Source organism: Oncorhynchus mykiss, chromosome 1 (genome assembly GCF_013265735.2).
Source record: "Oncorhynchus mykiss isolate Arlee chromosome 1, USDA_OmykA_1.1, whole genome shotgun sequence".
Taxonomy (NCBI): Eukaryota; Metazoa; Chordata; class Actinopteri; order Salmoniformes; family Salmonidae; genus Oncorhynchus; species Oncorhynchus mykiss.
In genome coordinates, this window is record NC_048565.1 from 21,673,402 (window position 1) to 21,697,675 (window position 24,274).

General features: G+C 48.1%; 1 pseudogene; it reads right to left on the reverse strand.

Annotated features, from left to right (window-relative positions):
• Window positions 1–12,675: 12,675 nt before the first annotated feature.
• LOC110532081 overlaps window positions 12,676–24,274 on the reverse strand; it is a 47,210-nt pseudogene continuing 35,611 nt past the window's right edge.

Sequence of the window (24,274 nt, forward strand, 5' to 3'; positions counted from 1 at the left end):
GACATTCTGTCAGACAGCAGGCTGTTACAGCTGGACTTTCTGTCAGACAGCAGGCTGTTACAGCTGGAATCTGCTGGACATTCTGTCAGACAGCAGGCTGTTACAGCTGGAATCTGCTGGACATTCTGTCAGACAGCAGGCAGTTACTGCTGAAATCTGCTGGACTTTCTGTCAGGCAGCAGGCTGTTAAAGCTGGACATTCTGTCAGGCAGCAGGCAGTTACTGCTGGAATCTGCTGGACTTTCTGTCAGGCAGCAGGCTGTTACTGCTGGAATCTGCTGGACATTCTGTCAGACAGCAGGCAGTTACTGCTGGAATCTGCTGGACTTTCTGTCAGGCAGCAGGCTGTTAAAGCTGGACATTCTGTTAGGCAGCAGGCAGTTACTGTTGGAATCTGCTGGACTTTCTGTCAGGCAGCAGGCTGTTACAGCTGGACATTCTGTCAGGCAGCAGGCAGTTACTGTTGGAATCTGCTGGACTTTCTGTCAGGCAGCAGGCTGTTAAAGCTGGACATTCTGTCAGGCAGCAGGCAGTTACTGCTGGAATCTGCTGGACTTTCTGTCAGGCAGCAGGCTGTTACTGCTGGAATCTGCTGGACATTCTGTCAGACAGCAGGCAGTTACTGCTGGAATCTGCTGGACTTTCTGTCAGGCAGCAGGCTGTTAAAGCTGGACATTCTGTTAGGCAGCAGGCAGTTACTGTTGGAATCTGCTGGACTTTCTGTCAGGCAGCAGGCTGTTACAGCTGGACATTCTGTCAGGCAGCAGGCAGTTACTGTTGGAATCTGCTGGACTTTCTGTCAGGCAGCAGGCTGTTACAGCTGGAATCTGCTGGACTTTCTGTCAGGCAGCAGGAGGTTACTGCTGGAATCTCCTGGACTTTCTGTCAGGCAGCAGGCTGTTACAGCTGGACATTCTGTCAGAAAGCAGGCTGTTACTGCTGGACTTTGTCAGGCAGCAGGCTGTTACTGCTGGAATCTGCTGGACTTTCTGTCAGGCAATAGGCTGTTACAGCTGGACATTCTGTCAGACAGCAGGCTGTTACTGCTGGACTTTGTCAGACAGCAGGCTGTTACTGCTGGAATCTGCTGGAGTTTCTGTCAGGCAGCAGGCTGTTACAGCTGGAATCTGCTGGACATTCTGTCAGACAGCAGGCTGTTACAGCTGGACTTTCTGTCAGACAGCAGGCTGTTACAGCTGGAATCTGCTGGACATTCTGTCAGACAGCAGGCTGTTACAGCTGGAATCTGCTGGACATTCTGTCAGACAGCAGGCAGTTACTGCTGAAATCTGCTGGACTTTCTGTCAGGCAGCAGGCTGTTAAAGCTGGACATTCTGTCAGGCAACAGGCAGTTACTGCTGGAATCTGCTGGACTTTCTGTCAGGCAGCAGGCTGTTACTGCTGGAATCTGCTGGACATTCTGTCAGACAGCAGGCAGTTACTGCTGGAATCTGCTGGACTTTCTGTCAGGCAGCAGGCTGTTAAAGCTGGACATTCTGTTAGGCAGCAGGCAGTTACTGTTGGAATCTGCTGGACTTTCTGTCAGGCAGCAGGCTGTTACAGCTGGACATTCTGTCAGGCAGCAGGCAGTTACTGTTGGAATCTGCTGGACTTTCTGTCAGGCAGCAGGCTGTTAGAGCTGGAATCTGCTGGACAATATGTCAGACAGCAGGCTGTTACTGCTGGAATCTGCTGGACTTTCTGTCAGGCAGCAGGCTGTTACAGCTGGACTTTCTGTCAGACAGCAGGCTGTTACAGCTGGGATCTGCTGGACATGTTTTCAGACAGCAGGCTGTTACAGCTGGAATCTGCTGGACATTCTGTCAGACAGCAGGCTGTTACTGCTGGACTTTCTGTCAGACAGCAGGCTGTTACAGCTGGAATCTGCTAGACATTCTGTCAGACAGCAGGCTGTTACAGCTGGAATCTGCTGGACATTCTGTCAGACAGCAGGCTGTTACAGCTGGATTTCTGTCAGACAGCAGGTTGTTACAGCTGGAATCTGCTGGACATTCTGTCAGACAGCAGGCTGTTACAGCTGGAATCTGCTGGACTGTCAGACAGCAGGCAGTTACTGCTGGAATCTGCTGGACTTTCTGTCAGGCAGCAGGCTGTTAAAGCTGGACATTCTGTCAGGCAGCAGGCAGTTACTGTTGGAATCTGCTGGACTTTCTGTCAGACAGCAGGCTGTTACAGCTGGACTTTCTGTCAGGCAGCAGGCAGTTACTGCTGGAATCTGCCGGACTTTCTGTCAGGCAGCAGGCTGTTACAGCTGGACATTCTGTCAGGCAGCAGGCTGTTACTGCTGGAATCTGCTGGACTTTCTGTCAGACAGCAGGCTGTTACTGCTGGACATTCTGTCAGACAGCAGGCTGTTACAGCTGGAATCTGCTGGACATTCTGTCAGACAGCAGGATGTTACTGCTGGACATTCTGTCAGAGAGCAGGCTGTTACAGCTGGAATCTGCTGGACATTCTGTCAGAAAGCAGGCTGTTACAGCTGGAATCTGCTGGACATTCTGTCAGACAGCAGGCTGTTACAGCTGGAATCTGCTGGACATTCTGTCAGATAGCAGGCTGTTACAGCTGGTATTTCTGTCAGACAGCAGGCTGTTAGAGCTGGAATCTACTGGACATTCTGTCAGGCAGCAGGCTGTTACAGCTGAACTTTCTGTCAGACAACAGGCTTTTACAGCTGGAATCTGCTGGACATTCTGTCAGACAGCAGGCAGTTACTGCTGGAATCTGCTGGACTTTCTGTCAGGCAGCAGGCTGTTACAGCTGGTATTTATGTCAGACAGCAGGCTGTTACAGCTGGAATCTACTGGACATTCTGTCAGGCAGCAGGCTGTTACAGCTGAACTTTCTGTCAGACAACAGGCTTGTACAGCTGGAATCTGCTGGACATTCTGTCAGACAGCAGGCAGTTACTGCTGGAATCTGCTGGACTTTCTGTCAGGCAGCAGGAGGTTACTGCTGGAATCTCCTGGACTTTCTGTCAGGCAGCAGGCTGTTACAGCTGGACATTCTGTCAGAGAGCAGGCTGTTACTGCTGGACTTTGTCAGGCAGCAGGCTGTTACTGCTGGAATCTGCTGGACTTTCTGTCAGGCAATAGGCTGTTACAGCTGGACATTCTGTCAGACAGCAGGCTGTTACTGCTGGACTTTGTCAGACAGCAGGCTGTTACTGCTGGAATCTGCTGGACTTTCTATCAGGCAGCAGGCTGTTACAGCTGGAATCTGCTGGACATTCTGTCAGACAGCAGGCTGTTACAGCTGGACTTTCTGTCAGACAGCAGGCTGTTACAGCTGGACTTTCTGTCAGGCAGCAGGCAGTTACTGCTGGAATCTGCCGGACTTTCTGTCAGGCAGCAGGCTGTTACAGCTGGACATTCTGTCAGGCAGCAGGCTGTTACTGCTGGAATCTGCTGGACTTTCTGTCAGACAGCAGGCTGTTACTGCTGGACATTCTGTCAGACAGCAGGCTGTTACAGCTGGAATCTGCTGGACATTCTGTCAGACAGCAGGATGTTACTGCTGGACATTCTGTCAGAGAGCAGGCTGTTACAGCTGGAATCTGCTGGACATTCTGTCAGAAAGCAGGCTGTTACAGCTGGAATCTGCTGGACATTCTGTCAGACAGCAGGCTGTTACAGCTGGAATCTGCTGGACATTCTGTCAGATAGCAGGCTGTTACAGCTGGTATTTCTGTCAGACAGCAGGCTGTTAGAGCTGGAATCTACTGGACATTCTGTCAGGCAGCAGGCTGTTACAGCTGAACTTTCTGTCAGACAACAGGCTTTTACAGCTGGAATCTGCTGGACATTCTGTCAGACAGCAGGCAGTTACTGCTGGAATCTGCTGGACTTTCTGTCAGGCAGCAGGCTGTTACAGCTGGTATTTATGTCAGACAGCAGGCTGTTACAGCTGGAATCTACTGGACATTCTGTCAGGCAGCAGGCTGTTACAGCTGAACTTTCTGTCAGACAACAGGCTTGTACAGCTGGAATCTGCTGGACATTCTGTCAGACAGCAGGCAGTTACTGCTGGAATCTGCTGGACTTTCTGTCAGGCAGCAGGAGGTTACTGCTGGAATCTCCTGGACTTTCTGTCAGGCAGCAGGCTGTTACAGCTGGACATTCTGTCAGAGAGCAGGCTGTTACTGCTGGACTTTGTCAGGCAGCAGGCTGTTACTGCTGGAATCTGCTGGACTTTCTGTCAGGCAATAGGCTGTTACAGCTGGACATTCTGTCAGACAGCAGGCTGTTACTGCTGGACTTTGTCAGACAGCAGGCTGTTACTGCTGGAATCTGCTGGACTTTCTATCAGGCAGCAGGCTGTTACAGCTGGAATCTGCTGGACATTCTGTCAGACAGCAGGCTGTTACTGCTGAAATCTGCTGGACTTTCTGTCAGGCAGCAGGCTGTTAAAGCTGGACATTCTGTCAGGCAGCAGGCAGTTACTGCTGGAATCTGCTGGACTTTCTGTCAGGCAGCAGGCTGTTACAGCTGGAATCTGCTAGACATTCTGTCAGACAGCAGGCTGTTACAGCTGGAATCTGCTGGACATTCTGTCAGACAGCAGGCTGTTACAGCTGGATTTCTGTCAGACAGCAGGTTGTTACAGCTGGAATCTGCTGGACATTCTGTCAGACAGCAGGCTGTTACAGCTGGAATCTGCTGGACTGTCAGACAGCAGGCAGTTACTGCTGGAATCTGCTGGACTTTCTGTCAGGCAGCAGGCTGTTAAAGCTGGACATTCTGTCAGGCAGCAGGCAGTTACTGTTGGAATCTGCTGGACTTTCTGTCAGACAGCAGGCTGTTACAGCTGGACTTTCTGTCAGGCAGCAGGCAGTTACTGCTGGAATCTGCTGGACTTTCTGTCAGGCAGCAGGCTGTTACAGCTGGACATTCTGTCAGGCAGCAGGCTGTTACTGCTGGAATCTGCTGGACTTTCTGTCAGACAGCAGGCTGTTACTGCTGGACATTCTGTCAGACAGCAGGCTGTTACAGCTGGAATCTGCTGGACATTCTGTCAGACAGCAGGATGTTACTGCTGGACATTCTGTCAGAGAGCAGGCTGTTACAGCTGGAATCTGCTGGACATTCTGTCAGAAAGCAGGCTGTTACAGCTGGAATCTGCTGGACATTCTGTCAGACAGCAGGTTGTTACAGCTGGAATCTGCTGGACATTCTGTCAGACAGCAGGCTGTTACAGCTGGAATCTGCTGGACTGTCAGACAGCAGGCAGTTACTGCTGGAATCTGCTGGACTTTCTGTCAGGCAGCAGGCTGTTAAAGCTGGACATTCTGTCAGGCAGCAGGCAGTTACTGTTGGAATCTGCTGGACTTTCTGTCAGACAGCAGGCTGTTACAGCTGGACTTTCTGTCAGGCAGCAGGCAGTTACTGCTGGAATCTGCCGGACTTTCTGTCAGGCAGCAGGCTGTTACAGCTGGACATTCTGTCAGGCAGCAGGCTGTTACTGCTGGAATCTGCTGGACTTTCTGTCAGACAGCAGGCTGTTACTGCTGGACATTCTGTCAGACAGCAGGCTGTTACAGCTGGAATCTGCTGGACATTCTGTCAGACAGCAGGATGTTACTGCTGGACATTCTGTCAGAGAGCAGGCTGTTACAGCTGGAATCTGCTGGACATTCTGTCAGAAAGCAGGCTGTTACAGCTGGAATCTGCTGGACATTCTGTCAGACAGCAGGCTGTTACAGCTGGAATCTGCTGGACATTCTGTCAGATAGCAGGCTGTTACAGCTGGTATTTCTGTCAGACAGCAGGCTGTTAGAGCTGGAATCTACTGGACATTCTGTCAGGCAGCAGGCTGTTACAGCTGAACTTTCTGTCAGACAACAGGCTTTTACAGCTGGAATCTGCTGGACATTCTGTCAGACAGCAGGCAGTTACTGCTGGAATCTGCTGGACTTTCTGTCAGGCAGCAGGCTGTTACAGCTGGTATTTATGTCAGACAGCAGGCTGTTACAGCTGGAATCTACTGGACATTCTGTCAGGCAGCAGGCTGTTACAGCTGAACTTTCTGTCAGACAACAGGCTTGTACAGCTGGAATCTGCTGGACATTCTGTCAGACAGCAGCCAGTTACTGCTGGAATCTGCTGGACTTTCTGTCAGGCAGCAGGAGGTTACTGCTGGAATCTCCTGGACTTTCTGTCAGGCAGCAGGCTGTTACAGCTGGACATTCTGTCAGAGAGCAGGCTGTTACTGCTGGACTTTGTCAGGCAGCAGGCTGTTACTGCTGGAATCTGCTGGACTTTCTGTCAGGCAATAGGCTGTTACAGCTGGACATTCTGTCAGACAGCAGGCTGTTACTGCTGGACTTTGTCAGACAGCAGGCTGTTACTGCTGGAATCTGCTGGACTTTCTATCAGGCAGCAGGCTGTTACAGCTGGAATCTGCTGGACATTCTGTCAGACAGCAGGCTGTTACAGCTGGACTTTCTGTCAGACAGCAGGCTGTTACAGCTGGACTTTCTGTCAGGCAGCAGGCAGTTACTGCTGGAATCTGCCGGACTTTCTGTCAGGCAGCAGGCTGTTACAGCTGGACATTCTGTCAGGCAGCAGGCTGTTACTGCTGGAATCTGCTGGACTTTCTGTCAGACAGCAGGCTGTTACTGCTGGACATTCTGTCAGACAGCAGGCTGTTACAGCTGGAATCTGCTGGACATTCTGTCAGACAGCAGGATGTTACTGCTGGACATTCTGTCAGAGAGCAGGCTGTTACAGCTGGAATCTGCTGGACATTCTGTCAGAAAGCAGGCTGTTACAGCTGGAATCTGCTGGACATTCTGTCAGACAGCAGGCTGTTACAGCTGGAATCTGCTGGACATTCTGTCAGATAGCAGGCTGTTACAGCTGGTATTTCTGTCAGACAGCAGGCTGTTAGAGCTGGAATCTACTGGACATTCTGTCAGGCAGCAGGCTGTTACAGCTGAACTTTCTGTCAGACAACAGGCTTTTACAGCTGGAATCTGCTGGACATTCTGTCAGACAGCAGGCAGTTACTGCTGGAATCTGCTGGACTTTCTGTCAGGCAGCAGGCTGTTACAGCTGGTATTTATGTCAGACAGCAGGCTGTTACAGCTGGAATCTACTGGAAATTCTGTCAGGCAGCAGGCTGTTACAGCTGAACTTTCTGTCAGACAACAGGCTTGTACAGCTGGAATCTGCTGGACATTCTGTCAGACAGCAGGCAGTTACTGCTGGAATCTGCTGGACTTTCTGTCAGGCAGCAGGAGGTTACTGCTGGAATCTCCTGGACTTTCTGTCAGGCAGCAGGCTGTTACAGCTGGACATTCTGTCAGAGAGCAGGCTGTTACTGCTGGACTTTGTCAGGCAGCAGGCTGTTACTGCTGGAATCTGCTGGACTTTCTGTCAGGCAATAGGCTGTTACAGCTGGACATTCTGTCAGACAGCAGGCTGTTACTGCTGGACTTTGTCAGACAGCAGGCTGTTACTGCTGGAATCTGCTGGACTTTCTATCAGGCAGCAGGCTGTTACAGCTGGAATCTGCTGGACATTCTGTCAGACAGCAGGCTGTTACAGCTGGACTTTCTGTCAGACAGCAGGCTGTTACAGCTGGAATCTGCTGGACATTCTGTCAGACAGCAGGCAGTTACTGCTGAAATCTGCTGGACTTTCTGTCAGGCAGCAGGCTGTTAAAGCTGGACATTCTGTCAGGCAGCAGGCAGTTACTGCTGGAATCTGCTGGACTTTCTGTCAGGCAGCAGGCTGTTACAGCTGGAATCTGCTAGACATTCTGTCAGACAGCAGGCTGTTACAGCTGGAATCTGCTGGACATTCTGTCAGACAGCAGGCTGTTACAGCTGGATTTCTGTCAGACAGCAGGTTGTTACAGCTGGAATCTGCTGGACATTCTGTCAGACAGCAGGCTGTTACAGCTGGAATCTGCTGGACTGTCAGACAGCAGGCAGTTACTGCTGGAATCTGCTGGACTTTCTGTCAGGCAGCAGGCTGTTAAAGCTGGACATTCTGTCAGGCAGCAGGCAGTTACTGTTGGAATCTGCTGGACTTTCTGTCAGACAGCAGGCTGTTACAGCTGGACTTTCTGTCAGGCAGCAGGCAGTTACTGCTGGAATCTGCTGGACTTTCTGTCAGGCAGCAGGCTGTTACAGCTGGACATTCTGTCAGGCAGCAGGCTGTTACTGCTGGAATCTGCTGGACTTTCTGTCAGACAGCAGGCTGTTACTGCTGGACATTCTGTCAGACAGCAGGCTGTTACAGCTGGAATCTGCTGGACATTCTGTCAGACAGCAGGATGTTACTGCTGGACATTCTGTCAGAGAGCAGGCTGTTACAGCTGGAATCTGCTGGACATTCTGTCAGAAAGCAGGCTGTTACAGCTGGAATCTGCTGGACATTCTGTCAGACAGCAGGCTGTTACAGCTGGAATCTGCTGGACATTCTGTCAGATAGCAGGCTGTTACAGCTGGTATTTCTGTCAGACAGCAGGCTGTTAGAGCTGGAATCTACTGGACATTCTGTCAGGCAGCAGGCTGTTACAGCTGAACTTTCTGTCAGACAACAGGCTTTTACAGCTGGAATCTGCTGGACATTCTGTCAGACAGCAGGCAGTTACTGCTGGAATCTGCTGGACTTTCTGTCAGGCAGCAGGCTGTTACAGCTGGTATTTATGTCAGACAGCAGGCTGTTACAGCTGGAATCTACTGGACATTCTGTCAGGCAGCAGGCTGTTACAGCTGAACTTTCTGTCAGACAACAGGCTTTTACAGCTGGAATCTGCTGGACATTCTGTCAGACAGCAGGCAGTTACTGCTGGAATCTGCTGGACTTTCTGTCAGGCAGCAGGAGGTTACTGCTGGAATCTCCTGGACTTTCTGTCAGGCAGCAGGCTGTTACTGCTGGACTTTGTCAGGCAGCAGGCTGTTACTGCTGGAATCTGCTGGACTTTCTGTCAGGCAATAGGCTGTTACAGCTGGACATTCTGTCAGACAGCAGGCTGTTACTGCTGGACTTTGTCAGACAGCAGGCTGTTACTGCTGGAATCTGCTGGACTTTCTATCAGGCAGCAGGCTGTTACAGCTGGAATCTGCTGGACATTCTGTCAGACAGCAGGCTGTTACAGCTGGACTTTCTGTCAGACAGCAGGCTGTTACAGCTGGAATCTGCTGGACATTCTGTCAGACAGCAGGCAGTTACTGCTGAAATCTGCTGGACTTTCTGTCAGGCAGCAGGCTGTTAAAGCTGGACATTCTGTCAGGCAGCAGGCAGTTACTGCTGGAATCTGCTGGACTTTCTGTCAGGCAGCAGGCTGTTACAGCTGGAATATGCTGGACTTTCTGTCAGGCAGCAGGCTGTTACAGCTGGAATCTGCTGGACATTCTGTCAGATAGCAGGCTGTTACAGCTGGAATCTGCTGGACATTCTATCAGGCAGCAGGCTGTTACTGCTGGAATCTGCTGGACTTTCTGTCAGACAGCAGGCTGTTACAGCTGGAATCTGCTGGACATTCTGTCAGACAGCAGGCTGTTAAAGCTGGACATTCTGTCAGACAGCAGGCAGTTACTGCTGGAATCTGCTGGACTTTCTGTCAGGCAGCAGGCTGTTAAAGCTGGACATTCTGTCAGGCAGCAGGCAGTTACTGTTGGAATCTGCTGGACTTTCTGTCAAGCAGCAGGCTGTTACAGCTGGACATTCTGTCAGGCAACAGGCAGTTACTGTTGGAATCTGCTGGACTTTCTGTCAGGCAGCAGGCTGTTACAGCTGGAATCTGCTGGACATTCTGTCAGGGAGCAGGCTGTTACAGCTGGACTTTATGTCAGAAAGCAGGCTGTTAGAGCTGGAATCTGCTGGACAATATGTCAGACAGCAGGCTGTTACTGCTGGAATCTGCTGGACTTTCTGTCAGACAGCAGGCTGTTACAGCTGGAATCTGCTGGACATTCTATCAGGCAGCAGGCTGTTACTGCTGGAATCTGCTGGACTTTCTGTCAGGCAGCAGGCTGTTACAGCTGGACTTTCTGTCAGACAGCAGGCTGTTACAGCTGGGATCTGCTGGACATGTTTTCAGACAGCAGGCTGTTACAGCTGGAATCTGCTGGACATTCTGTCAGACAGCAGGCTGTTACTGCTGGACTTTCTGTCAGACAGCAGGCTGTTACAGCTGGAATCTGCTAGACATTCTGTCAGACAGCAGACTGTTACAGCTGGAATCTGCTGGACTTTCTGTCAGGCAGCAGGCTGTTACTGCTGGACGTTGTCAGGCAGCAGGCTGTTACTGCTGGAATCTGCTGGACTTTCTGTCAGGCAGCAGGCTGTTACTGCTGGAATCTGCTGGACTTTCTGTCAGGCAGCAGGCTGTTACAGCTGGAATCTGCTGGACATTCTGTCAGGGAGCAGGCTGTTACAGCTAGAATATGCTGGACATTCTGTCAGGCAGCAGGCTGTTACAGCTGGGATCTGCTGGACTTTCTGTCAGGCAGCAGGCTGTTACAGCTGGACATTCTGTCAGGCAGCAGGCTGTTAAAGCTGGACATTCTGTCAGACAGCAGGCTGTTACTGCTGGACTTTGTCAGTCAGCAGGCTGTTACAGCTGGAATCTGCTGGACAATCTGTCAGACAGCAGGCTGTTACAGCTGGAATCTGCTGGACATTCTGTCAGACAGCAGGCTGTTACAGCTGGACTTTCTGTCAGGCAGCAGGCAGTTACTGCTGGAATCTGCTGGACATTCTGTCAGACAGCAGGCTGTTACTGCTGGAATCTGCTGGACATTCTGTCAGACAGCAGGCTGTTACTGCTGGAATCTGCTGGACTTTCTGTCAGACAGCAGGCTGTTACAGCTGGAATCTGCTGGACATTTTTGCAGACAGCAGGCTATTACAGCTGGAATCTGCTGGACATTATGTCAGACAGCAGGCTCCAGACTGCAGCCAGGACCTCGATCAGTCCGACTTTTACCAAACACAATATCCAGTCCAGTCCATTACGCCCAGTCTCAGCCGGGCTGTGAGTCATTCATTGCACAAACTAATATAGATTGGATGGTGTCCCCCTCCTCTCCCACCACCACGTCCTCCATTCCACCCTTCTCTCCCTTATTGTGAAAAGGCTTCTCAGTATTCACGGATGTCTCTGGGATGATGCTGTGGAGGAGTGATCACCCTCTCCCCCTCGGCAGACTGCGTGGGAGATGCCTGCATGCCGATGACTCAGAAAGGATGCCGCTTGGCTCGTTGCTGCTATTGGACAGCTATTCCATTTCTCACTGATTAGCTGTGGTCCCAGATCCATCCATGTGACTGACGGCATAAAAACAAGTTGGAGATGATGTCATCTTATCAGTCACACTCAATTACATACAGTACTGTAGATGATGTGGCATTTCAAATATGACAATACAATTAGTTCTCCGGACTATTTTATTTTAACTCATTATTTCGAACAAATAGTCAGACAAATAGTTTTTTTCATATAGCACCATCACAATGTTGTAAACTATGATAAAATGGCATAACATGTGGGTTAGGAAGGAATATTGTTAGTATCAGAAGTATTCTTCAATCAGCATCAGAATCCCCTATTGGCTCGGGAGGTGGTGTGAGGGTATTTGTGTTGGAACACAAAGCATTTGTACGATCCTGTTAACCGGGCAGGAGTACAGCAGCACATTTGATGGGATCCTTAATTTCTCCTTCGGAAAGAGGAATGTGAGGCGTGAGGCAGGGGGAGCTTGTTAAAGAGTCAGAGTGCGTACTCAGGAATGACTCACAGAAAGAGACTGAGGGAGAGAAAGAAAGGAGTGAGAGAGGAAGAAAGAGAGGAACCCACATGAATAAGCAGGTGCCACAGGGGGAGCGCGGAGAGAGGGAAAGAGAAGAACAAAAAGGGCCGACAGAGAGAAAAATATATAGAAAAAGAGGGAGAAGAGAAAACACTCAAAAAAGCTGATTATGCTGCATCTCCCTTCCACGCAGTCTGCCCACACACTCCTCCTCTCCTCCTCTCCATCCATACAGAGCATCAGCGTCAGTAAGGGCTCTTCCTGCCTCCCCCACCCCTCTCAGCACCCTAAACTGCGTCATCCAGCCCCCATCCAGGCTCTCCACCAAACCAGCCTGCCTCTCCTCTTCTCTCTCTCCCTGGAGACACCCAGGCAGCACCACTCCACTGTTCTATTTGGCTCCATAATTACACTCAGACTCTTCTGGCCTGTTGTTTACATAGAGAGTGTCTCAGAAGAAAGAAATCAAGGCACTGATGAATAATTACTCCAGGTAGACAAAATCAGAATCTTATTTCCCTGATATGTTGGGTGGGGGCATACATTTTCAATTAGCTGTATGTTTCAGTAGGGGATCAAGGGATCAGTTCATCCTTGTATTTGTATTTATTAAGGATCTCAGAGAAGAGAACATCTCAGATAAGACAACATCTTAGTTGGATTAAGTAGCATTATCATCTCAAGGTCATAGGATCAGCCCCAAAGGGTGTCTCCATACACTTAAGTTATAAGGCACAAGGGGGTGTGGTATATGGCCAATATACCACGGCTAAGGGCTGTTCTTATTCACAACACAGAGTGAGTGGATATATTGGCCATATACCACAAACCCCCAAGGTGCCTTATTGCTATTATAAACTGGTTACCAATGTAATTAGAGCAGTAACAAGAAATGTTTTGTCACACGTTCTGATATACCACGGTTGTCAACCAATCAGCATTCAGGGCTCGAACCACCCAATTTATAATTAGATGTAGACCACAACATTGTACAGGTGTCCTGTATGACTACTCCTTCTCCTCACCTTTCCAGTGTGTGTTCAGGGCTGGGGGACTCGGGGGCTGTTCCCACTGCTGCTTACAGTTGGACAGCTTGCGGATGCAGCTGTAGGTGGACACTCCTTTGCGTGAGGGGTTGGAGGAGGAGCTGGAGAGGCGTTCTGATCGGGACCTGGTTCTGCTGGTGGTTGGGTAGTGGTCCTGGTCTGTCTCTGTGTCGTTCACACACAGGGTCCTGAGCCCCAGCCCCACACACCCCCCCTGGTACCCGTTCTGCTCCAGCCCGTCCTCATGCACCCGTCCTGGGGAGAAGACACCGAAAGGCAGGGGTTAGAGGTCAGCGGTCTGAGATGGCTCACTAGAGAAACATACAGTATGCTGTCAGCCATCTTGTTAGACTCCGGGTAGAAATCGGCTTTATGCACAAATCTAGGATCAGCTTACCATTAGGAGGAAATGACAAATTGACATTAGATCTGTGTCAGACACTGTAAGTGTCTAGTAGGATGAACTTTTTCCTTCTCAACTCCACACACTGTTAGAAACAGGTCAAAGTAATCAAGATAATGAGGGAGGTGAGCACAGAGCAGCTTTGAACAACAGTTTGTAGACAGACAGAAAGTGCTGGGAGACTTGCTAAATGTAAGCTTATTTTTACTGTGTGCTTTTACAAAATGTAGGCTTATTTTTACTGTGTGCTTTTACAAAATGTAGGCTTATTTTTACTGTGTGCTTTTACAAAATGTAGGCTTATTTTTACTGTGTGCTTTTACAAAATGTAGGCTTATTTTTACTGTGTGCTTTTACAAAATGTAGGCTTATTTTTTAACTTGTGCCTCTGTGGTTTGCATTTTTACAGAGATGGTTGATGACAGGCGCTTTTGACTGAGTGGCAAATTTCTAAGATTCTTTTATTAGGACATTTTGCATAGAAATCAAACGCTGCAATTCACAAACACAAGAAAAAGCACATTCACACATTAACTGCTGATGAAAATTAAAATGTCTCGCCTACAGAGAATATATTTAATTTCAAAGTGTTTCATGCTATTTTTGTTCTCTTCCCTGTGTGAAAGCACAACCCAAAACAGCCTGCTTCATTTACAGCTGATATAGTTCTTCTGGAGTTAAAATAAAAACCCACTTGCCAAATAAAACCCTCCAGTAGCAAACAGTATTCCCACTAGCACAGAGCACAGCTATCTACATATAGCAAACAGTATTCCCACTAGCACAGAGCACAGCTATCTACATATAGCAAACCGTATTCCCACTAGCACAGAGCACAGCTATCTACATATAGCAAACCGTATTCCCACTAGCACAGAGCACAGCTATCTACATATAGCAAACCGTATTCCCACTAGCACAGAGCACAGCTATCTACATATAGCAAACCGTATTCCCACTAGCATAGAGCACAGCTATCTACATTTAGCAAACCGTATTCCCACTAACACAGAGCACAGCTATCTACATATAGCAAACCGTATTCCCACTAGCACAGAGCACAGCTATCTACATATAGCAAACCGTATTCCCACTAGCACAGAGCACAGCTATCTACATATAGCAAACCGTATTCCCACTAGCACAGAGCACAGCTATCTACATATAGCAAACAGTATTCCCACTAGCACAGAACACAGCTATCTACATATAGCAAATAGTATTCCCACTAGCACAGAACACAGCTATCTACATATAGCAAACAGTATTCCCACTAGCACAGAGCTCAGCTATCTACATATAGGGCCAGTTTCCCCAAACACAGATTGACACTAGTCGTAAACTAAAAATCATGTTCAATTGAGATTCTTAATTGAAAATGTGTTTTTTTGTCCAAGACTAGACTTCTGTCCCAGTAAACCGTCCCCTAGTGTAGAGTAGCTGATCCAAACTGAAGTTGTTCAACCACAGAACTTCAGACAGGAAACCCACGTATTAGATGACAACACATGTGGTCTTGGCATTAGGCTCTGCTCCTTCAGGGGAGCTCAATCAATTATTACCATTATTAGTGATTGAGTGATTGAGATATATACCAATTCCCCTCTGAGAAGAAAAGCAGCCAAACAGGAGCAGGCTGGGGTGCAGGTGAGCTAACAGAAAACAGAATAGTATAGAGAGTAGCAGCAGTAGTTACAGCAGCAGCAATATGCAGCTGGTTTCACTTCATTATAGAGACCAGAACATGTTACATCTGACAGTCATCTGTTGCTTGAGGAACCAAGATTACAAAGTGTCTAACAGGTAAGTAAAATATGCCAAGTTGAAATAGGAAAATAAAACTCAAACTACATGACATTAATAATAATGAAGAGTCATGATTTTTCATGAATTGGGCAATGAGTTGGCCCTGATGAGTACACAGGTTCACAAAGCACCAGATGACTAAAGCCACACTCATAACGACAATCATCCCCACAATTAACCAAAATGTACATCCGCACATTATTAGACTTGTTCAATCAGAAATCCAAGCGCTCTGGGCATTCTCAGCAAATGAAGACCAACTAAATGAAGTCTGTCTGGGCGCACTCTCTCTTCCTTTATCCCCCCTGTGAAGCTGTCGACATTGGGCTTACTGATTAGCCTGGGCCATAAATAAGTAATCAAAGGCAGCACAGCGACACTTGGGTTGCCCTCATCAAACTCCCCGTCACAGCGCCTCTCTACCATCCTTGACTCACGACTCTAACAGCGGCTGACCTGTAAAGACCTGCATCTGCCACCCCCTCTGATGACAGCAAAGGTGACAAAAGAAAAGGTAGAATTATACGGTGTCAGAGCAGAGCGAGAGGGAGGAAAGGAGGGAGAGAAGGAAGAGGGAGGGATATACAGTGCAAGTGTGACTAAACTGACCGCAGAGGGATGACTCACCCAGTTGCCATGGCAACTTAAACACTTGCTACTCTCTAATCGGCAATTTCAAACTGCTGCTTCTGGAGCCGGCGAGCGGAGGGAGGAGGGGGAATGTATGTTTGCGGAAATCATTGAAATAAGTGGTGGTGGTGTTGTGTGTGGGCACAAACTGAGCAAGAAAGGCTGATACGGGGGTCACAAACCAGGACGTTTGACGTCAAATACACCACAGGCCATATGCACACCCCCCTCTCTTTCTCAAAAACACCTCACCGCTTTAATGTAGTCAAGCTATGGCTCCCTCTATAGTGGGATGCATTGTTGCACAGTAAGAGTTGGTGCTGCAGGGGTGGTTTCTAGTCTCTAGATAAGCAGTGGTGGTATACTGAGCTTCCCTACACACATATAAACCCCTTAGGAATTCTAAAACCCCTTAATGCTTCAGCCTTCAGCGGAATGACAACGAGAGAGCGAGAGATACAGAGATAGAAAGATATGGATTAATGGAGGAATGATGAAGAATACAGGACTGGGAGGCTCAGGCTGGGGAGGAGTTGGGCTGGAAAATAGATTACTATATGAACAAATTTAACTCAATTGAATTTGCAAATTTCTATCACACTTCTACATACTAACTGTAGTTCTTCTTTCTCACAAATCAGCCTCCCAACAGGCATTGCCCTACAAAGCCACGCTACTACAAATGATTGTGATTCCAGTTATTTGTAAGCTCTATTCTACATGTTTTAACAGCCACAGCATGGCACAGAGAGCAAACACACAACAGACCTAAATGACTAATGATGATAAATACAATCCACCTGTGTGTAATCAAGTCTCCGTATAAATGCACCTGCACTGTGATAGTCTCAGAGGTCTGTTAAAAGCGCAGAGAGCATCATGAAGAACAAGGAACACACCAGGCAGGTCCGAGATACTGTTGTGAAGAAGTTTAAAGCCAGATTTGGATACAAAAATATTTCCCAAGCTTTAAACATCCCAAGGAGCACTGTGCAAGCGATAATATTGAAATGGAAGGAGTATCAGACCACTGCAAATCTACCAAGACCTGGCCATCCCTCTAAACTTTCAGCTCATACAAGGAGAAGACTGATCAGAGATGCAGCCAAGAGGCCCATGATCACTCTGGATGAACTGCAGAGATCTACAGCTGAGGTGGGAGACTCTGTCTATAGGACAACAATCAGTCGTATATTGCACAAATCTGGCCTTTATGGAAGAGTGGCAAGAAGAAAGCCATTTCTTAAAGATATCCATAAAAAGTGTCGTTTAAAGTTTGCCACAAGCCACCTGGGGCACACCAAACATGTGGAAGAAGGTGCTCTGGTCAGATGAAACCAAAATTGAACTTTTTGGCAACAATGCAAAACGTTATGTTTTGCGTAAAAGCAACACAGCTGAGCACACCATCCCCACTGTCAAACATGGTGGTGGCAGCATCATGGTTTGGGCCTGCTTTTCTTCAGCAGGGACAGGGAAGATGGTTAAAATGGATGGGAAGATGGATGGAGCCAAATACAGGACCATTCTGGAAGAAAACCTGATGGAGTCTGCAAAAGACCTGAGACTGGGACGGAGATTTGTCTTCCAACAAGACAATGATCCAAAACATAAAGCAAAATCTACAATGGAATGGTTCAAAAATAAACATATCCAGGTGTTAGAATGGCCAAGTCAAAGTCCAGACCTGAATCCAATCGAGAATCTGTGGAAAGAACTGAAAACTGCTGTTCACAAATGCTCTCCATCCAACCTCACTGAGCTCGAGCTGTTTTGCAAGGAGGAATGGGAAAAAATGTCAGTCTCTCGATGTGCAAAACTGATAGAGACATACCCCAAGCGACTTAAAGCTGTAATCGCAGCAAAAGGTGGCGCTACAAAGTATTAACTTAAGGGGGCTGAATAATTTTGCACGCCCAATTGTTCAGTTTTTGATTTGTTAAAAAAGTTTGAAATAGCCAATAAATGTTGTTCCACTTCATGATTGTGTCCCACTTGTTGTTGATTCTTCACAAAAAAATACAGTTTTATATCTTTATGTTTGAAGCCTGAAATGTGGCAAAAGGTCACAAAGTTCAAGGGGGCCGAATACTTTCGCAAGGCACTGTATAGTGGGTATAATTTCACAAATACCTTCCACAAGCCGCCCAACAGCGGAAGCAGCGGTGAATCAAATCGAAAATACAAAATCATCTTTTTGTGCTTCCCTTTGAAGAGGAGAGGTGGAAATGACATTTTCCCCCAACATAAACAAGATTCAGGTTTAAATGGGCTTAACGTTGATTAATTGGCAACACATAATGCACAAGAAACCCCAGCAGACAAATGACAAAATAAAAGACTGCTGTTTAGGGGAGGAAAGGTAATTGAGGGAAAGGAGAAATACGTGATGGATAGTCTCTCTCCATGTTGTCCTCATGTAATTGGGTAAGGCCAGATTGGACACCTTATCACAGTTCAAGCAAGCTCATAAAACTCTATTGTGGAAAGATGAATAAAGTAATTTACTTGAAAGCTAATATAATAAAACAATTTACATCACTTCTTATCTCTAATATAAGACAAGAAAGAAAAACTAGGAATGATTGAATGAGTGTTGATTTTGAACTTCACTGTGTTATCAGAGAGGAGGGAGTTTGGGCAGTCTTTTATATGATGACTCAGGTAGGCTAATCACTGCAGTCAATAGGAAAAATTAGCAAATGAACCCAAAACTAACCCACTAAAATGAGTCATTAAAACAGGCAAGTAGCTGTATGGTCTTATGGCACGTATCAAATGTACTGCTATTAGTGAAACATCTGAAGATTACAGGGACAAAGGAAGAATCAGACTTCAGATTGTATGGCATCTAGGAATCTAATCTAATCTTTTGATGTCAAATGCCCGATGTGCTTTTTGTATTCATTCAATACTGGATCCCTCCCGTTTTGAGGTTCTGAAATGTATAGTAGGCTATAGCCTTGAGATACATTGTTTTCTGTGTAGTGTGCCCTACATCACAGCCAGTGACTAGGGCTTTAGTAGTGTACTGTGTCTCTAACCAGAGCCATGACACCAACAACATGCAGTAATTAGCCAAGGCAGGCGAGGACATATTGAGTGCTTCTAGCACCTTATGTTACAAAACAAGTACAAGACAGCAACATAAGTCCACCTTCAGGCCACAGCTACTGCTATACCAGCCTGTCACATTCAACAATGTTAGTGCCAATGTCATCCAATATAATGAATCAGATATCATGTGAAAGTCCAGGCGAGCACATCACAGCATCGGCCTTGTGTTACTAAGAGAGAAGTTGACTGAGTGATTAGAGAAAGAAATTAGTTCTTCCATGGGAAAGTGGAAATGAACCCCGTGACCAAGTCCATGGACATTCTCTGAGCCTGACGTAGTCAGCTTCACCTGCTCTGCTCCCTCCTCCATGGACATTCTCTGAGCCTGACGTAGTCAGCTTCACCTGCTCTGCTCCCTCCTCCATGGACATTCTCTGAGCCTGACGTAGTCAGCTTCACCTGCTCTGCTCCCTCCTCCATGGACATTCTCTGAGCCTGACGTAGTCAGCTTCACCTGCTCTGCTCCCTCCTCCATGGACATTCTCTGAGCCTGACGTAGTCAACTTCACCTGCTCTGCTCCCTCCTCCTCCAGACTCCTCTCCTATCAGCTCTGACCTTGTTCAAACACTAGTCTCAGCCTGGGCAAAGTGACTCACTGGTCCATAGTGGCTACCAGCCCACATACGCACTGACACAATCACAGACAGACTGACAGACAGCAGCTTGATCAGATCCTCTGCAGTGATGGACACACCAGAACACACACACACAGAGAGATAACAATACAATCCATACGAAGGAAAAACTTTCAGTGAGAAGCGAGTAAAACTTTGATTTGAGGATGTGGGTTCTGACGCATGACATAACTGCCGTGTTAATGACACCACTACAGAAGGCTAACTGACAAAGGATTGTGCATCCATGCCAAACAGTGTTTTTGTCATTCAAAAAAAAAAAATATCCAAAAGAAAACGCATAACATTGACATTTGTCTTAGTGTGGTTCCCCAAGTAGGTCCTAGAGCTGCACAATATCAGCAGCATCTGGTTGGCTCCATCAGGCCTGGCTGTCTCCTCTCCTGCACTAGATAAGGCTCCGGCTATTGGCAACATCACATTATTATGACAGAGACAAAGAGGAGAGGGGAGGAAAAGAGAGGGGGTGGAGGGACTTCATTAACTCCATTAAGGTGAAATATTTTGGGAAACTAATAGGTCTAGCAGGTCTACACAGAAGTAAGAACCGGCTGACGCAACACTGCTGTTTGATGTGTTGCTCATATTTTAAACATCCTTCAAATAAAAAATGTGCTTTGATGTGAATATGGCATTTTAACAATCATATCCTAAAAACAGGACAGGTCAAAGTAAAATGGACAACACGTAATGAAGTTTGTATCCGTACATTTTGGACAAGGTGATCATAGGGAAAAACACAATACTTCTGCATTACCCACTGTGTAAACACACTGATTCTCATTGAAAACAAGCTCAGGATAACTTTTGATACAGTTGGACAGCTGACATTCAAAGCTTAAAGCTGCAATATGTAACTTTTTGGGTGATTCACATAGAAAATATGAGTTACAGATCTGCCATTCTCATTGAAAGCAAGCCTAAGAAGCAGTAGATCTGTTCCATGTGCTCGATTTTATTGCTGCCCGTTCTTACATTTTGTTTTGGAGTCTTTTACTTTCTGGTTTTGTACACCAGTTTCAAACAGCTAAAATACAATATTTTCATTTATGGAAAATATATTTCACAGCGGTTTAGACGTTACAATGATTCTCCACACAATGACTGCTTGTTTTGTCACATAGAGTAAACTGAAATTAGGAGCACTACTGGAATTTTAGAAACCAGGAAATGGTGGAGAGATTTCTGTATATTGTATCTTTAAATAGCCAAATTGATTAGTCACAGGAATCAGGACTAATAAAGCCAATGCAACTAACCATTTCACAAACGTTAGGCCTACCACATGGATGGCCATTCATAAAATTGAATTGTGGGTCGACACTGTAGGCTACACCACAGTAAGCACGGACCAACGCCAATGTACATTTTTTAAATAAATGATGCGGTCTAGACCTTCCTTGATTTCAACAGACAGACCGGACCAAATCTGTTACGGTGAGTGAATGAGGACCCAAAAGCGAACTAACTTAAACAGAGCTTCTTTAATAACCAAACATAGGTAGGCTCAGATAGACCGGCAGATTCCGACAGGACAGGACAAGGTTACAGCAAACATGACGATAGTCTGGCTCAGGCATGAAACACAACAAACAAGAATCCGACAAGGACAGGAACAAAAACAGAGAGAGATATAGGGACCTAATCAGAGGGAAAAGGGAACAGGTGGGAAACGGGGTGAATGGGTAGTTAGGAGGAGACAAGGAACAGCTGGGGGAAAGCGGGGGAGAAAAGGTAACCTAATACGACCAGCAGAGGGAGACAGGGTGAAAGGAAAGGACAGAAAGACACAACATGACAATACATGACAGTACCCCCCCACTCACCGAGCGCCTCCTGGCGCACTCGAGGAGGAAACCTGGCGGCAACGGAGGAAATCCTCGATCAGCGCACGGTCCAGCACGTCCCGAGAGGGAACCCAACTCCTCTCCTCAGGACCGTACCCCTCCCAATCAACGAGGTACTGGTGACCACGGCCCCGAGGACGCATGTCTAAAATCCTGCGGACCCTGTAGATGGGTGCGCCCTCGACAAGGATGGGGGGGGGGGGGGGGAAGACGAGCGGGGGCGCGAAGAACGGGCTTAATACAGGAGACATGGAAGACCGGGTGGACGCGACGAAGGTATCGCGGAAGAAGAAGTCGAACTGCGACAGGATTAATGACCCGAGAAATACGGAACGGACCAATGAACCGCGGGGTCAACTTGCGAGAAGCCGTCTTAAGGGGAAGGTTCTGAGTGGAGAGCCAAACTCTCTGACCGCGACAATATCTAGGACTCTTAGTTCTACGCTTATTAGCAGCCCTCACAGTCTGCGTCCTATAACGGCAAAGTGCAGACCTGACCCTCTTCCAGGTGCGCTCGCAACGTTGGACAAAAGCCTGAGCGGAGGGGACGCTGGACTCGGCGAACTGAGATGAGAACAGCGGAGGCTGGTACCCGAGGCTACTCTGAAAAGGAGATAGCCCGGTCGCAGACGAAGGAAGCGAGTTGTGGGCGTATTCTGCCCAGGGGAGCTGTTCTGACCAAGACGCAGGGTTGCGAAAAGAAAGACTGCGTAAGATGCGACCAATAGTCTGATTGGCCCGTTCTGCTTGACCGTTAGACTGGGGGTGAAAGCCGGAAGAGAGACTGACGGAAGCCCCAATCAAACGGCAAAACTCCCTCCAAAATTGAGACGTGAATTGCGGACCTCTGTCCGAAACGACGTCTGACGGAAGGCCATGAATTCTGAAAACATTCTCGATGATGATTTGTGCCGTCTCTTTAGCAGAAGGAAGCTTAGCAAGGGGAATGAAATGAGCCGCCTTAGAGAACCTATCGACAACCGTAAGAATAACAGTCTTCCCCGCTGACGAAGGCAGTCCGGTGACAAAATCTAAGGCGATGTGAGACCACGGTCGAGAGGGAATGGGAAGCGGCCTGAGACGGCCGGCAGGAGGGGAGTTACCGGACTTAGTCTGCGCGCAGACCGAACAAGCAGCCACGAAACGACGCGTGTCATGCTCCCGGGTGGGCCACCAAAAACGCTGGCGAATGGAAGCAAGCGTACCCCGAACGCCAGGGTGGCCGGCTAACTTGGCAGAGTGAGCCCACTGAAGAACGGCCAGACGAGTAGGAACGGGAACGAAAAGAAGGTTCCTAGGACAAGCGCGCGGCGACGGAGTGTGAGTGAGCGCTTGCTTTACCTGCCTCTCAATTCCCCAGACAGTCAACCCGACAACACGCCCCTCAGGGAGAATCCCCTCGGGGTCAGTGGAGGCTACTGAAGAACTGAAGAGACGAGATAAAGCATCAGGCTTGGTGTTCTTAGAGCCCGGACGATAAGAAATCACGAACTCGAAACGAGCGAAAAACAGCGCCCAACGCGCCTGACGCGCATTAAGTCGTTTGGCAGAACGGATGTACTCAAGGTTCCTATGGTCAGTCCAAACGACAAAAGGAACGGTCGCCCCCTCCAACCACTGTCGCCATTCGCCTAGGGCTAACCGGATGGCGAGCAGTTCGCGGTTTCCCACATCATAGTTACGTTCCGACGGGGACAGGCGATGAGAAAAATACGCGCATGGGTGGACCTTGTCGTCAGAGAGGGAGCGCTGAGAAAGAATGGCTCCCACGCCCACCTCTGACGCGTCAACCTCGACAACGAACTGTCTAGAGACGTCAGGTGTAACAAGGATAGGAGCGGATGTAAAACGATTCTTGAGGAGATCAAAAGCTCCCTGGGCGGAAACGGACCACTTAAAGCACGTCTTGACAGAAGTAAGGGCTGTGAGAGGAGCTGCCACCTGACCGAAATTACGGATGAAACGACGATAGAAGTTCGCGAAGCCGAGAAAGCGCTGCAGCTCGACGCGTGACTTAGGGGCGGGCCAATCAATGACAGCTTGGACCTTAGCGGGATCCATCTTAATGCCTTCAGCGGAAATAACAGAACCGAGAAATGTGACGGAGGAGGCATGAAAAGTGCACTTCTCAGCCTTCACAAAAAGACAATTCTCTAAAAGGCGCTGGAGGACACGTCGAACGTGCTGAAGATGAATCTGGAGTGACGGTGAAAAAATCAGGATATCGTCAAGGTAAACGAAAACAAAGATGTTCAGCATGTCTCTCAGGACATCATTGACTAATGCCTGAAAGACAGCTGGAGCGTTAGCGAGGCCGAAAGGAAGAACCCGGTATTCAAAGTGCCCTAACGGAGTGTTAAACGCCGTCTTCCACTCGTCCCCCTCCCTGATGCGCACGAGATGGTAAGCGTTACGAAGGTCCAACTTAGTGAAAAACCTGGCTCCCTGCAGGATCTCGAAGGCTGAAGACATAAGAGGAAGCGGATAACGATTCTTAACTGTTATGTCATTCAGCCCTCGATAATCTATGCAGGGGCGCAGAGACCCGTCCTTCTTCTTGACAAAAAAAAACCCCGCTCCGGCGGGAGAGGAGGAGGGGACTATGGTACCGGCGTCAAGAGCTACAGACAAATAATCCTCGAGAGCCTTACGTTCGGGAGCCGACAGAGAGTATAGTCTACCCCGGGGGGGAGTGGTTCCCGGAAGGAGATCAATACTACAATCATACGACCGGTGTGGAGGAAGAGAGGTGGCCCTGGACCGACTGAACACCGTGCGCAGATCGTGATATTCCTCCGGCACCCCTGTCAAATCACCAGGCTCCTCCTGTGAAGAAGAGACAGAGGAAACAGGAGGGATAGCAGACATTAAACATTTCACATGACAAGAGACGTTCCAGGAGAGGATAGAATTACTAGACCAATTAATGGAAGGATTATGACAAACTAGCCAGGGATGGCCCAAAACAACAGGTGTAAAAGGTGAACGAAAAATCAAAAAAGAA